Source organism: Microcaecilia unicolor, chromosome 10 (assembly GCF_901765095.1).
Source record: "Microcaecilia unicolor chromosome 10, aMicUni1.1, whole genome shotgun sequence".
NCBI classification, from domain to species: Eukaryota; Metazoa; Chordata; class Amphibia; order Gymnophiona; family Siphonopidae; genus Microcaecilia; species Microcaecilia unicolor.
The window spans coordinates 55,108,992-55,125,968 of record NC_044040.1 but is presented as its reverse complement, the minus strand read 5'-3'; the positions used below and the strand labels follow the sequence as shown (position 1 = coordinate 55,125,968).

Sequence of the window (16,977 nt, the reverse complement as noted above, 5' to 3'; positions counted from 1 at the left end):
AATGAGCCCTCATAGGGACCTTGCTTATCATGGATATTGATAAAATACCCTTACCCTTATTCATATAGGGGCCCTTTTACGTTCTATGTGCATGCAGCATGCACCAAAACACGACTACCACCAGGCTAGCATGCCCCCCGGTGGTAATTTTGGATTTTGCGTGTGCGCCCATACCGCCAGGCCAAATTATTTTTTTATTTCCTACGGCGCGCGGCATTTCTGGCATTAATCAGAAGTTGGTTCGTGCCAACCGGTCACCATGCGAGTAGCGCTTGAGCCCTTACCGCCATATCAGTGGGTGGCGTTAAGGGCTCAGGCCTTAAATAGGCGCATGTTGGTTTCAATTTTACTGCAGGCCCTTTTCCTGGGCCATTGAAAAAAAAAGCCTTTTTTTCCAGATGTGGTAAAAACTGGCCTGGAGCACACTGAAAACGTGTCCACACTACTGCAGACCACTTTTTGCCACAGGTGAGTGGAAGGACCCCATAATACTTTATCATCTTCATTAGAATATGCAAGAACTTCAATATTCCTTTCCCAATATGCAGAGTTGCTATCCTGATGTCAGCACCTAGAACAGGGTGGGGGAAGCACATGGAGTAGGCTGCCATCATGATGATATTATAAACCATGGCAAGAAGCCAAAAGTGCTCGTCCCCACCACTCTATTTCACTTTAATATGCTCGAATCCACCTATGCTGCCCTGCTTCATAAGAAGCAATGAGAAAAAAGGATAATCAAAATGTGCCACTTGCCAAAAGTTTTGCTTCATTTCTGACAAAGGTAGTGAGACCAATAAATTTGGTTTATGCATGGCGTACTTGAACTTTAGAAATTATGTATGTGGGTGATTTATTGCTGAGTTATTTAGGAATGCCAGGAAATGTGCAATTTGTTATAAAGCTATATGTCCTTGTAGAAAATGCAGGTGTTCCCAGTTAAGGGCCTAAAGCATATTCATTTTTAGTTGGTGAAGATCAGTGATCATTTTTAATGCTGAGTGGGGTGTACTATTTGAATTTAGTTTATAGAACACTAGTAAAAAAGGCCCGTTTCTGACACAAATGAAACGGGCGCTAGCAAGGTTTTCCTTGGAGTGTGTATGTTTGGGAGAGTGTATGTGAGAGTGACTGTTTGAGAGTTAGAGTGAAAGTGTGAGTGTGTGAGAGAGAGAGTGAGTCTGGGTGTGAGTGTGTTTGTGAGAGAGTGTGTGTGTGAGAATGAGAGTGTGTGCAAGTGTGTATGTGAGACACAGTGTGAGAGAGAGTGTGTGTGTGTGGGCGAGAGAGAGAGTGTGTGTGAGACACAGATTCTCTGTGAGAGTGAGTGTATGAGACCAAGCGAGTGTGTGAGTGACTGTGTGGCACATAGAGAGTGAATGTGATACAGTGTGAGACAGAGTGTGTGAGAGGGAGAGTCAGAAAGACATTGTATATGAGAGAGAGAGTGTGAGCCGTGCCCTCCCAATCCATGGCCATCTGTCCCCTGCCCCCTCCATTCATCCTTTTCCAGCAATTCCCCTATCTCCCTGAGCCCTGCCCTCCCAATCCATGGCCATCCATGTTTCTCTGTCACCTGCCCCCTCCATTCATCCCTATCCAGCATTTCCCCTCTCTGCCTGAGGCCTGCCCTGCAATCCATATCCATCCATGCCCATCTGTCCCCTCCATTCATCCCTATCCAGCAATTCCCCTCTCCCTGAGTCCTGCCCTTCCAATCCATGCCCATCCATGCTCATCTGTCACCTGGCTCCTCCATTTTCCCTATCCAGCATTTCCCCTCTCTGCCTGAGGCCTGTCCTGCAATCCATATCCATCCATGCCCATCTGTCCCCTCCATTTTTCCCTATCCAGCATTTCCCCTCTCTGCCTGAGGCCTGTCCTGCAATCCATATCCATCCATACCCATCTGTCCCCTCCATTCATCCCTATCCAGCAATTCCCCTCTCCCTGAGTCCTGCCCTTCCAATCCATGTCCATCCATGCTCCTCTGTCACCTGGCCCCTCCATTTTTCCCTATCCAGCATTTCCCCTCTCTGCCTGAGGCCTGCCCTGCAATCCATATCCATCCATGCCCATCTGTCCCCTCCATTCATCCCTATCCAGCAATTCCCCTCTCCCTGAGTCCTGCCCTTCCAATCCATGCCCATCCATGCTCATCTGTCACCTGGCTCCTCCATTTTCCCTATCCAGCAATTGCCCTCTCTCCCTGAGGCCTGCCCTCCCAATCCATATCCATCCATGCCCATCTGTCCCCTCCATTCATCCCTATCCAGCATTTCCCCTCTCTGCCTGAGGCCTGTCCTGCAATCTATATCCATCCATGCCCATCTGTCCCCTCCATTTTTCCCTATCCAGCATTTCCCCTCTCTGCCTGAGGCCTGTCCTGCAATCCATATCCATCCATGCCCATCTGTCCCATCCATTCATCCCTATCCAGCAATTCCCCTCTCCCTGAGTCCTGCCCTTCCAATCCATGTCCATCCATGCTCCTCTGTCACCTGGCCCCTCCATTTTTCCCTATCCAGCATTTCCCCTCTCTGCCTGAGGCCTGTCCTGCAATCCATATCCATCCATGCCCATCTGTCCCCTCCATTCATCCCTATCCAGCAATTCCCCTCTCCCTGAGTCCTGCCCTTCCAATCCATGTCCATCCATGCTCCTCTGTCACCTGGCCCCTCCATTTTTCCCTTTCCAGCAATTTCCCTCTCTCCCTGAGCTCTGCCCTCCCAATCTATGCCCATCCATGCTCCTCTGTCCCCTGCCCCCTCCATTCTTCCTTTTCATGTAATTCCCCTCTCTTCCTTCCATGACCCCTCCTCGCATCCATGCTCCTCTCTGTCCCATGTCCCAGCCTGGCCCGCCCTCTTCTTCCCCCCCCCCCCTCCTCTTCGCATCCATGCTGTCGTTTTTCCCCTGCCCTCCTGCTCCCAGTGTTCAACTTTGCTGCCCACCCACATCCCTTTTCTTTTTTTTTTTTTTTTTTTATTTACCTCCGTGGTGGCGGTTCCGGCAGCGCAGCGTCAGGGAAGGAGGCGGCGCTCCCGACGTCTAGCCTTCCCTTCGCTGTGTTCCGCCTTCTTCTGACGTCATCATTGACGTCAGAAGAAGGCGGAACACAGCGAAGGGAAGGCTAGACATCGGGAGCGCCGCCTCCTTCCCTGACGCTGCGCTGCCGGAACCGCCACCACAGAGGTAAATGTAATATAGTAAAACGCACCGTGCGTGGGTGCGATCCGTTTGGTTTTTTTTCTGCCCTCGCGATCCGTGTGTTTTCCCCGCCCTCGACGTCATGACGTTTGACGCGAGGGCGGGGCAGAGACGGCTGGGTGGCTTCACACCACGAACTCCACGAACCCCACGAACCCTTCAGGGAGTGTTTTTTAGTGACTTCAGAATGTTGTCCTCATTAGAACGTTCACGGTGCGTTTTATTATATTAGATATTTTATTGTGGATAAATGTTACTGAATGTTGTCTACTTACTACTACTACTACTACTTGACATTTCTAAAGCGCTACTAGGGTTACGCAGCGCTGTACAATTTAACAGAGAAGGACAGTCCCTGCTCAAGGAGCTTACAATCTAAAGGACAAGTGTACAGTCAGACAAATAGGGCAGTCAAATTGGGGCAGTCTAGATTTCCTGAATAGAGGCATAAGGGTTAGGTGCCGAAGGCGACATTGAAGAAGTGGGCTTTGAGCAAAGATTTGAAGATGGGCAGGGAGGGGGCTTGGCCAATGGGCTCAGGAAGTTTATTCCAAGCATAGGGTGAGGCGAGGCAGAAAGGGCGGAGCCTGGAGTTGGCGGTGGTGGAGAAGGGTACTGAGAGGAGGGATTATGAATGTCTTTTGTAAGCCTTGTAGAATTATGAAAGTGAAACAAAATAACCCCCATGTTTACAAAGCTGCCCTAGTGGCAGCAGGTGCAGTAATGCCGACACAGCCCATTAACTTTGAACGGGCTGTGTCGACATTGCCACATGGCAGCCGCTAGCGCATCTTCGTAATATCTGGTTTTCAAAAAATCAACACCACTGTCACCTACTGTTCAGTGGACTTGGGTTTTTCTGCTCTGGGGGTGCTGTTCTTGCTAATGGCATTGCAAGAAGAACTGGACAAAGCAGGAAGAAGTGGTTCCTCACAGAATGGTAGATGCAGAAAATAGAGGGACGACCATAAGAAGACCTGGTTCCCAAAAAAATGTTTATTCTATATCCGACATAGCATGCAGAATATTATTATATCTCAGTGCTGGAAGCAAGAAGAACAGTCTCAGCCAAACAAATAGTTTTCCCTGGTTACTTGGCTATATAAAAAATATGGAGCACAATACTAAAAAAAAAAAAAAAATCCCCTGGGCGCCAAAAAATTGTCCCCTATTTTCAGTCAAACATAGAAACCTATAGGGCCCTTTTGCTAAGCATGGTAATGCGTATGGCACACTAAAAGGCATGACAGTGGGACATGCCCAGGCATCCCATGGTAGTCTGAGACGCATGCCAATACCACACTAAAAAATATTTGTTAGCACGGGGCATGTTTAGAGGTGGAGAATAGGCATTATCTGTTCTAATCAGCAAATCACTGCATGCTGCTGATTAGCACAGGTTTAGCACTGGAGCCCTTACTGCCTAGCTTTCCTAGTGGGTAGATGTAAATGGCAATTCTATGAATTGGTGTCTAAAGATAGACACTAACTCCCAGATCCTATCAAGGTTGCTCAAATTTGGGCACCAAAATTTAGGCACAATCCTGAGATGCGTGCACAGCTTAATTGGTTAGCAAACCAATTAACATGAAGTATTGATAATTGGCACGAGTTATGATTTGCATGCGCATCTGGCTGCGTGCTGTTCTATAACGCTGGACGCCCAAATACCATAGCATGCAACCCAGAAGGGGGCGTGACCATAGGAGGGGCATGGGCATTCCGGAAATATCTGCACAGTGTTATAGTATGCTGAGGATGCATCCCCAAATTGAGCGCCAGGAATTACACCTAGTTTCAGCAGGCATAAGTCCTGGCACCAAAGGGCATTCAGCCCGGAACGAACTTTATACAATAGTGCTGAGACCTGATTTTTTTTCCAGTGCTGATTTTTGATCACTGTTTACTGAATCTGGCCTTAATTGTGCATGTAAGTATAGATATTAGTACTGTGGTTACTTGAGTACCCCCAATATTGATCATACTTCATTTCTTTTAACAAGGAGTATTCTCCTTTATTAAGTCTAAGTTTAGCACCTCCCCCCCCCCCCCCCCCCCCCAATGATTTTGAGAAGTTGGCTTCTATCTCCCCAATACGCAAAGCTATTTAACTGGCCGGAAACGACCACTGACCGGTTAAATAAAGTTTTGGCGCCTAACCGTGATTATTAAGGGTGAGGTAACCGGTTATCTCTGCTGAATATTCATGGTCAGCACTGAAAGGATAACCGGCTATATCATGTGATAACCGGCAATATTCAGCGCTCACTGGCTAATTTTAGCAAAGTTAGCGCCAGCCCCAAAAAAAAGTTTCAGTTCCGGTCACTGGAATCGGCCCGACGTTGAATATCCGGAGTCAGTGCCAACCATGGCACTTCATGTGAGCTGCCTCCTGCTGGCTGAATATTGGCCCCTATGGGCCAGATTCTATATAAGGCGCCTACAAAATCGCACGGTAAACATTTCCAGCTAGGCATATTCTATAAGTGGCACCTAGATTTAGGCACAGTGTATAGAATATGCTTAGTTGATATCCCAGCACCTAATGAAAACATGACGTAAATCCCTGTGCATAGATTTACACGTACTGGGCCATATTCAATATCTACGAGCATAAATTTTGGAATACCCACGAAATGCCCATTTCCCCACCCATAACCACGCCCCTTTTGAACTGTGCACATTTGAATTTAGGTACCATTCATTACAGAATATGCTTAGTGAGTTGTGCGCGTAAATTCTAATTATTGCCAATTCATGCTCATTATTGCTTATTAGGTGCTGTTATCAATGCTGATTAGCTTGTTAAGCCAATTAAGTTACGCGTGTTGTTATGGAATACACTTAGATTTCAGCACGGAACGCTAGGTGTGCTATATAGAATCCGGCAATATGTGCCTTAAGTTACAGAGTAATAGCACTTACGCACATGATTGGTGCCAGTAATTGTCAATTTTCCGCATAAGTGGCAGGCGCTATTCAGTAACATGCATTAACATTGCTTAGCGCATAAGTGCAAAAAGGCATATACATGGGTGGAGTTACCGGTAGGTCATGGGTATGTTAAAGATATGTGCATAGCTTACACACACTTCAGGGTATAATTAGATGCCTATTACTCCAAAAGTATACAGAAACCTGTATCATTGAAACGACTCCACTAAATAATCAATAATGCTTAATAAAGGGCCCTGAACCCGAGTAAAAAATGTATATTTAAAATAATGTGAATAGTGCTTAGAACTGGGCTCGTGAATAAAGCTGACAGGCAGCTAAATCACCACCACTCTCAACATCATTGCACCATCAGCCCTCCCTTCCTACCTTGCCTATAATAAAATTTAATTTAATATAGATGTTATACTTAGCTCAACATGGCTGGGTACATATTTGGTGAAGCGCTCTGTACAGCGATGTGTAGTCCCAGTTCCTTAAAGTGCTTCCTTTTTAATTTTTCATTTGCTTTGTGATCAAGTGCTCATTCCACATAAAACATATGCCTTAGCTGTTGTCTTACTCACTCTCAACGCGTAATCACACGTTTCGCCCTTCGGCGTCATCAGGAGAACAAAACATATTTTAACAGCCACTGGTAGGATGAGTTAAATTTTTGCGGGGATGGGTAAGATTCCAGCGGGGATGGGTAAGATTTCTGTCCCCATGCAACTCTCTAATCTCAATACTGATTCTGTTTGATATTAACGGGAAAGGAGCAACAACCTGGCCAAAAAAATAAGTATAAATGTGAAGTGATGTCTTTATAGCAGGCATTGTTATTGTGGCAATATGGAAATGGAGTAAATTGCTTAAGAAAGAGAACTTCAGATGTCAAGAATTCATGCTGTTTTTTATTTGCCCCCCATTGTTTTCAATGATGTACTCCCTGCGGTTTGCAAATTAATTGTGCTTTTCAGAGGGATTCTGTGCTTCTAATAAGCCACAAGATGACAGTTATAGTGCACATTAGTTGGATTTCATTTGTTTGAACAATATGCCACCAATTAATGAGCTTAGCTCCATAATCGGGCCTAGTCATAAATGTTTATGGTGATGGGAAAAGATGGGATCTGTTATAATGGGAAACATTAACCGTTCTTGCCCTGTTCTCCATTGCTCTTCTTATTCTATGTATTCCTCATCTACAAGTATTTGGGAATTTGACTGCAGATAAGCAAGATTAATAATCTGTATTAACTATTACCTGAGTCTTTGTAGAACCAGCAATATAGATGATGTAATACATAAGGTTCTGAAGCCACAAGGGATCGCTCCTTCATCTGTGTCCTCAAAAGCTTATTTTGTACAGTATCTGTTTCTGTTGGTCCAGTAAAATGTATCACACTCTAAATTCCAGTTCTGTTTCTTAGATGTACAATTTGTTCTAAGAGTTTACAAAAATTTAGTAATGTTTAATTCAATTTCAGAGACTTATGTTCTGCCTTCTCAGAACAAAATAGAACATAAAAGCAGCTACAATAAAGATGGAAGTTGCAGTCAAGGGTAGCATAATACAATAATAAAACCATCACAATAATATGAAATCTTTGAACACAACACTTAAATAGTAATCATCAGAAAACTAAGTCCCAATTGCAATGCTATTCTAGTGAATGTTAAAACTCAGCACATATGAATAATCAAAATCCAAATAAATCTATGAAAATCAAAAATATACAGCCCATAGATAAGCAGCCATCATACAATGTCTTTAAGGTTCCAGTTTTCTCTCCAGGACCAGTCTTATTTCAAACACTATAGCACAGTAAAAATCACTTAAATTCATTCACCAGTGACAAAAGCCTGACTGCTTAGGAGCACCATTGTTCTAAATCAGAGAAAGAAAGAACACTGTAAAATGCCTGCTCATTTCTACATTTCCAACAGAAAATGCTGGAATAGTTAAAATATTGGAGATCCTGTGTGGCCCTGTTTTTGACCATACTTTATTTTTTGTGATACTCTGTACATAACTGCTGCCCATTTGTGCTATTTAGGAGTATGTTGTCATTTTACAATGATGTGACAATAGTGACATATTGGGGGGGGGGGGAGTATGTGAGAATAGAGAGCTGCACGGGATTGGGGTTAGCGGGGATCCCCTCCAGGTCTGCAGGGATCTCGCAGGGATGGACCCAGCTCCTGCGGGGTTCTCGTGGAATTGTTGGCAAGCCTTCCCTGAGCCTCAGGGTGCCCTCCCCGAACGTACCTCAAAGCACCCTGCTGGTCTTGTGGCCTCTTCGGGGCAGGAAAGATCCCCACTCTTTTCTGCCAGCTGCCACTGATCCGTTCGCTGCCGCTGCTTCATCAAAATGGCTAACAAGACTTCAAGCAGCAACTTTGCAAGATTTCCACAGAAGTCTTGCGAGGCCATTGCTTGAAGTCTCAGCGGCCATTTTAAAGAAGCGGCGGCAGTGGACAGGAAAGAGTGGGGATCTTTCCTGCCCCAAAGAGCCCACTGGACCACCAGGGTGCATTGAGGTAGGTTTGGGGAGGACACCCTTACTCAGTGCTGGAGGAGAGGGGAGGTGGATGAATGGAGTCATGGGTGGGTGGAAGGGGCTGTAAAAAGGGTGGAGGGAATGTGGGTGCAGGGAGGGAGGGGGCTGGAAAAAAGATTGGTGGGAGGGAAGGGAAAAGGGGGAATAAAGCATATGAGATAGAACAGGATGAGGAAAGGCTTAAATGGCTTGGGCTCTTCAGCTGGGAGAAAAGACAGCTGAGGGGAGATATGATAGAGGTGTATAAAATACTGAGTGGAGTGGAATGGGTAGACGTGAATTACTTGTTTACTCATTTCAAAAATACTAGGACTAGGGGGTATGCAATAAAGCTACAAAGTAGCAAATTTAAAACGAATTGGAGAAAATATTTCTTCATTCAACATGTAATTAAGCTCTGGAATTCGTTGCCAGAGAATGTGGTAAAATCGGTTAGTTTAGCAGGGTTTAAAAAAGGTGTGAATAGCTTCCTAAAAGAAAAGTCCATAAGCCATTATTAAAATGGACTTGGGAAAAACCACTGCTAATTTCTGGGATAAGCATCATAAAATGTATTGAGCTTTTCTGGGATCTTGCCAGGTACTTGTGACCTGGATTGGCCAGTGTTGGAATCAGGATACTGGGCCTGATGGACCTTTGGTCTGTCCCAGTATGTACTTAGAGGAGAGGAGAGGGGGACATATTGCATATGCTTTTTTAAAAATGTACATCTTTTAAAATTCTGTATTTAACAGAGTACGGAAGAAAATGCATTTATGTTTCTTATACCAGTATTGTCACTGCTTATAAAATCTGGCTTTCTTGGGGGGGGGGGGGGAGGGGGCAAAATAACTATCCAACTTATAATCGAAAAAGAAAAACGCCTATATTTCGACCCAAATCGGGAGATGGGCGTTTTTCTCGCAAAGGCGCCCAAATTGGTATAATCGAAAGCCGATTTTGGGCGTTTCCAACTGCACTCCGTCGCGGAAACGAATAAAGTTGATGGGGGCGTGTCAGAGGCGTGGTGGAGGCGGGACTGGGGCGTGGTTATCAACTGAGGAGAGATGGGCGTCTTTAGCTGATAATCGAAAAAAAATCGTTTTGACTGCGATTTTGGGTCACTTTTTTTGGACCCTTTTTTCTCACGAACAAGTCCCAAAAAAGTGCCCCAACTGCCCAGATGACCACTGCAGGGAATCGGGGATGACCTCCCCGGACTCCCCCAGTGGTCACTAACCCCCTCCCACCAAAAAAAACCCCACTTAAAAAACTTTTTTTCCAGCCTGTATGCCAGCCTCAAATGCCGTACCCACCTCCATGACAGCAGAATGTGTTCGATCCTGTCACAGCCTTTTCCTGGGTCTGATGTGGCTCTCGGGTGCAGTACAGGGTCACATCAGCATTGCATTGTGGTGGGTGTAGGGTATTGGGCTCCGTGATTTCATTAGCTTGTGTTACAGTCTCACGATGTTGGTAGTTGGTAGGCTCTTCTCCCATGGTGCTTTTCCCCCTGCCTACTGGGTCAGAGTGTGCCCTGTTGTGTTTCCTGTTGTAGTGCATGCGGTAGTGGCCATTTTTGTAAGCCAGTTTTAGTTCCCTTTCCTGTGTTAGCCACATTACAGAACTTAGTTCTTACCTTGAATGTGGCTGAAAGAGGGCATTGTACAGCATTCTGCCAGCTCTGACCTACTGCTAATCTCAGTACCAGCGAGACTCATTGCCAGTGGGGCACAACCTCTGATCTGCAGTTAACTGTGAGTAAATGCGGTTATTCCAATAAAGGACGTTTTCGGAGAGATTAGTCTTCAGGTGTCAACTGGTGTGCCAATGTTATACAGCAGCAACAAGTCCTAGAGGCCTGCGTGTATGCAGGTCCCTGGAGCACTTTTAGTGGGTACCGCAGTGCACTTCAGCCAGGTGGCCCCAGGCCCATCCCCCCCCCCCCCCCCCCCACCTGTAACACTTGTGCTGGTAAATGGGAGGCCTCCAAAACCCACTGTACCCACATGTAGGTGCCCCCTTCACCCCTAAGAGCTATGGTAGTGTTGTACATTTGTGGGTAGTGGGTTTTGGGGGAGGGGGGTTGGGAGCTCAGCACCCGTGGTAAGGGAGCTATCTTTTTCTGAAGTCCACCGCACTGACCTAGGGTTCCCAGTTGGTGTCCTGGCATATCAGGGGGGCCAGGGTACTACGAATCCTGGCCCCTCCCACGACCAAATGGCTCGGATTAGGACGTTTTTGAGCTGGGTGTTTTTAGTTTCCATTATCGCTAAAAAAAAAAACAAACGCCCAGCTCAAAAACATCCATTTTTTTTGAAAATACGGTTCGGCCCGCCCCTTCACGGACCCGTTCTCGGAGATAAACGCCCATAGAGATAGGCGTTTGCGTTCAATTATGCCCCTCCACGTGGTACAACAGGGGCACAGCTGGGTGGGCCAAGGGTAGGGATGGAGGAGATTACTTGTGGTGGGGACGGACGAGGATGGGTTAGATCTGGGCAGGGGTGGGTTAGATTTCTGTCCCCTTGCAACTCTCTATTTGAGAAATGTTTTAAAGCTGAAAAAAGAAGAAAAACTAAAAGTTTTGGTTTGTTTTTCTAACTTAATGTGAACTAGAAACATATAAGGGTGTTTTGCAAAACTGCATTAGTGCTAATGCACAAGAAAAATGATCTCATGCAGAACGCAGTAAAATGTTTTGTGTTAGTTTTGCCATTGGTGCATGCTAACCGCACAGTATTTTTTTTTCTGTTTCTATGGAGGGGCGTCTCAGGAGCAGAGAATGGGCATGGAAGAGTATTTCTCTTTTCTTGATTAAATGACTTTCCTGTCTTTGTGTGTACTGCTTTGTTATTTACTACGAAAAGGTGCTATAAATAGTCAAATAAACCATATGCAGCTAGCACACCGACATTAGAATGCGCTGAATAATGCTGACTTCGGGGGCCCTTTTACAAAGGAGCGGTAGGGCTATCACGCAATTTGCACACACTAAATCGGCTCTACCACCAGGGTAGCATAGGAGCCCGGCGGTAGTTCCGAAGTTGGTGCGTGCAATTTCCCACGGTAGAAAGTAATTTTCTATTTTCTACCTTGAGGGGCATTCACAGTGGTGATTGACAGCACATCCACATTGCCGCCCACTGCCCAATTTACTGTGGGGTTAGTGTGTGAGCCCTTACCACCTGCTAGATAGGTGGCAGTAAGGACTCAGGCAGTAAATAGCCATGTGCTAATTTTAATATTACCACATGGCTATTTACTGCCCCATTTTTTAAAAAAAAGACCTTTTTCCCACTGCAGTAATAAATGGCTCAGCGCATGCCAATTTCACACGCCAAAACTTGTTAGTAAAAGAGCCCCTTAATGCGGGATCTCTGCTTTTAGCACCTCCTAAATAAGAGGCAGTAATGACTCCCACATACTAATGCTAACATTAGTGCACAGCCAGAAAATGAAATAATTGAAAGGCTGTATTTACGTGCTAGAAATGGGTTTTAGTGCACACAAAAGTCTTGTGTTAGGGTGATCCGGGAAATTATAGACTGATGAGCCTGACGTTGGTACCAGGCAAAATGGTAGAGACTATTATAAAGAACAAAATTACAGAGCATATTCAAAAGCATGGATTAAGAGACAAAGCCAACAAGGATTTAGTGAAGGGGAAATCTTGCCTTGCCAATCTATTGGAGAGTCATGGGATAGGAGGGTAGTGTTCTATTGTGGATTAAAAACAAGTTACAAGATAGAAAACAGAGAGTAGGGTTAAATGGTCAGTATTCTCAATGGAGAAGGGTAGATAGTGGGGTTGCCTAGGGATTTGTCCTGGGTCCGTTACTTTTTAACATATTTATAAATGATGTACAGATGGGAGTAACTAGTGAGGTAATTAAATTTGCTGATGACACGTGGGGGGGGGGGGGGTAATTGAAAGGGACGCCCAAGTTTTGTTGAGGACGTCCTCTCAAAACATCCCGATGGAGGGGCGGGGAAACCCGTATTATCGAAAAACAAGACGTACGTCCATCTTTCGTTTCGATAATACGGTCGAGGACGCCCAAATCTTGAAATTTTCGTTGTCCTTAGAGATGGTCGTCCCTATACTTGGTCGTTTCTGATTTTCGGCGATAATGGAAACCAAGGACGCCCATCTCAGAAACGACCAAATGCAAGCCCTTTGGTCGTGAGAGGAACCAGTATTCGTAGTGCACTGGTCCCCCTGACATGCCAGGACACCAACCGGGTACCCTAGGGGCACTGCAGTGGACTTCATAAAAAGCTCCCAGGAACATAGCTCCCTTACCTATTAGATTGTAAGCTCTTTGAGCAGGGACTGTCTTTCTTCTATGTTTGTGCAGCGCTGTGCACGCCTTGTAGTGCTATAGAAATGCTAAATAGTAGTAGTAGTAGTGTGCTGAGCCCCCAAATCCCCCCCTAAAACCCACTACCCACAACTGTATACCACTACCATAGCCCTTATGGGTGAAGGGGGCACCTAGATGTGGGTACAGTGGGTTTCTGGTGGGTTTTGGAGGGCTCGTTGTTTCCTCCACAAACGTAACAGGTGGGGGGTGGGCCTGGGTCCGCCTGCCTGGAGTGCACTGCACCCACTAAAATTGCTCCAGGTATCTGCATACTGCTGTGTATGGACCTCAGTATGACATCTGAGGCTGGCATAGAGGCTGGCAAAAAATATTTTTAAAGATGTTTTTTGAGGGTGGGAGGGGGTTAGTGACCACTGGGGGAGTAAGGGGAGGTCATCCCCGATTATCTCCGGTGGTCATCTGGTCATTTCGGCCACCTTCTTGTGCCTTGGTCATAAGAAAAACACAACCAGGTAAAGTCGTCCAAGTACTCGTCTGGGATGCCCTTTTTTTTCCATTATGGGTCGAGGACATCCATGTTTTAAGCATGCCCATGTCCTGCCTTCGCTACGCCTCTGATATGCCCCCTTGAACTTTGGCCATCCCTGCAACGAAAAGCAATTGGGGACATCCAAAATCAGCTTTCGATTATACCGATTTGGATGACCCTGGGAGAAGGACACCCATCTTTTGATTTGTGTCGAAAGATGGGTGTCCTTCTCTTTCAAAAATGAGCCCAAAAGTTATTCAAAGTTGTAAATCACAAGAGGATTGTGAAAAATTACAAGAGGACCTTATGAGACTGGGAAACTGGGCATCCAAATGGCAGGTGATGTTTAATGTGAGCAAGTGCAAAGTGATGCATATGGGAAAGAGGAACCTGACCTTTAGCTATGCAATGCAAGGTTCCACATTAGGAATCACCGACCAGGAAAGGGATCAAGGTGTCATCATTGATGATACATTGAAACCCTCTGCTCAGTGTGTGGCAGTGGCTAAGAAAGCAAATAGAATGTTAAGTATTATTAGGAAAAGAAAAAACAAAAATGAATGCCTTAGTATAGCTCCATGCTGTGACCATACCTCGAATATCGTGTGCAGTTCTGGTCACCATATCTCAAAAAAGATATGGTGGAATTAGAAAAGGTACAGAAAAGGGCAATGAAAACGATAAAGGGGATGGGATGCTTCCCTATGAGGAAAGGCTAACGTGGCTAGGGGTCTTCAGCTTGGAGAAAAGACAGCGGAGGGGAGATATGGTAGAGGTCTATAACATAATGAATGGAATGGAACGGGTAGATGTAAATTGATTGTTTATACTAGGACTAGGGAGAAAATCGGAGAAAATATTTCTTTACTCAACTTTTAATTAAACTCTTGAATTCGTTGCTAGAGAATGTAGCAAAAGCAGTTAGCTTAGTGGGTTTTAAAAAAGGTTTGGATAGCTTCCTAAAAGAAAAGTCTATAAGCCATTATTAAAATGGATTTAGGGAAAACCCAGCGCTTATTTATTTTATTTATTTATTTCTAGGATAAGCAGAATAAAATGTATTGTACTGTTTTGGGATCTTGCCAGGTACTTGTGACCTGAATTGGCCACTGTTTGAAACAGGATGCTGGCTTGATGGACCTTTGGTCTGTCCACTTATGTACTTTATGTAGGACCTGCTAAGCGCATTTACTAGCACAGCACAGTAAAAGGGCCCTTTAGTGTGCTAAGCATTAAATAAATTGCATGAAATTAATTCAGCATGAACTAAATAAGTAAAACAGATATTTAAAAAAATAGATAGACATAGATATAAGAAAACAACAGAGACATTTTTTAAAAAATTCACACACTCTCCTTCTAAAGAAGGTGTCAGAATAGCTCCACTGGGATGGCAGGGTACCCAAATATCTCATTGATTTCTAATTATATACAGGGCTTCTAATTTTAGATTTAGACATTAAACACCAATAAAGCACACCTGAGGCAAAAAAAAGTCTTTACTGGATAAACAGCAGAAAACGCTACTTCCCTAGTATACTGTCACCTCTCCCTTTGCCTGTCTTGCATCCTCCACTCAGTTTTTGTGCCTTTTCCATACTGACAAAATTTTTGGCTGCACAAGTTTATGTTCAGTTTCCTTTTTGCTTGGAGGGCCCAAACAAACCAATCTATGGCCCTGCCTCCAAGCCATAGGCGTAGTTTGACTGTTTCATTTGGGGGGGCAAAAAATGGGCGGAGCATATTAGCATATCATTTGCATATATACATATGCAAATGAATATGCTAATATGGAGGAAGGAAATGAAATTTACAGGCAAAATATCACAGATGCACATTTCAAAAAGCTGACATTTCAATTAATAAATTATGAATAAAATAAACTTTTATTTACCTTTGTTGTCTGATCATGTAGTTTTTCTATTCGCTTTGATCCCAGTGTCTTCTGTTTTATGCAGTGTCTTCTTTCCAGTAGGCTTCCCTCTGCTCCCCACCCTCCCAGTCCCATCCATCTCTTGCTCCTTCCCTCTGCTGTGCCTGACCTCTCCAAATCCCATCCATCTCCTGGTCCATCCCTCTGCTCCCCACCCCTCGCAGTCCCATCCATCTCTTGCTCCTTCCCTCTGCTCCCCACCCCTCCCAGTCCCAACCATCTCTTGCTCCTTCCCGCTGCTCCCCACCCCTCCCAGTCCCATCCATCTCCTGCTCCTTCCCTCTGCTCACCTCCTTTCCCAGTCCAATCCAATTCCTGGTCCTTCCCTCTGCTCCCCACCCCCCCCTCCCAGTCCCATCCATCTCTTGCTCCTTCCCACCCCTCCCAGTCCCATCCATCTCCTGCTCCTTCCCACTGCTTCCCACCCTCCCAGTCCCATCCATCTCCTGCTCCTTCCCACCCTCCCAGTCCCATCCATCTCCTGCTCCTTCCCACTGCTTCCCACCCTCCCAGTCCCATCCATCTCCTGCTCCTTCCCACCCTCCCAGTCCCATCCATCTCCTGCTCCTTCCCACTGCTTCCCACCCTCCCAGTCCCATCCATCTCCTGCTCCTTCCCACCCTCCCAGTCCCATCCATCTCCTGCTCCTTCCCACTGCTTCCCACCCTCCCAGTCCCATCCATCTCTTGCTCCTTCCCTCTGCTCCCCACCCCTCCCCCCCGCGCGAGGTCCAAGATGGTGACTCCGTTTACCCCCTCTCTTCCTCCCTCCCTCCCGCGCAGGCAGCAGTCTTTTCCAGCGTTCCTGGCAGCTGTAGCGATATACACGCTGCCTTCGGTCTGCCCCGGAAGCCTTCTCTTCAAGTTCCTGTTCCCACCTATGCGGGAACAGGAACTTGAAGAGAAGGCTTCGGGGCAGAGCCAAAGGCAGCGTGTACAACGCTACCGCTGCCAGGAACGCTGGAAGACTGCTGCCTGCGCCGGAGGGAGGGAGGAAGAGAGAGGAGTAGACGGAGACGCTCCTCTCCGTCCGCTTGGCTTCCCTGCCCTCTCTGTCTGCGTCCCGCCCGAAAGGAAATGACGTCAGAGGAAGGCGGGACGCAGATAGAGAGGGCAGGGAAGCCAATCGGACGGAGAGGAGCGCGTGCCTGCATGTGTTTTTTTTTTTTTTTTTTAAACTAATGGCGCGGCAGCGCCTCGCGTCGTTTGGGGGGGCACTGCCCCCCCTCGCCCCCCCCCAGTCTACGCCTATGCTCCAAGCTCTCTACTTGCTGATGCTGTGTTGGGCCTGGCCATTGCTCCAGTGCCAACCCCATTCTGCTGCCTATGGTTCTGACCAGTGGAACCTGCTCCACAAAAATCACTGATTTATGCTGATTAAAGAACATAAGAGTTGCCTTACTGGGTTAGACCAAGGGACCATCTAGCCCAGTATCTTGTTTCCAACAGTGGCCAATCCAGGTCACAAGTATCTGACAAATTTTTGGTACCTTGAAAATAC

General features: G+C 46.1%; 1 protein-coding gene across 1 annotated transcript in view; it reads left to right on the top strand.

Annotated features, from left to right (window-relative positions):
* MET (MET proto-oncogene, receptor tyrosine kinase) overlaps positions 1-16,977 on the top strand; it is a 238,537-nt gene that overhangs the window by 184,403 nt on the left and 37,157 nt on the right. The gene's annotated exons all lie outside the window — the stretch shown is intronic.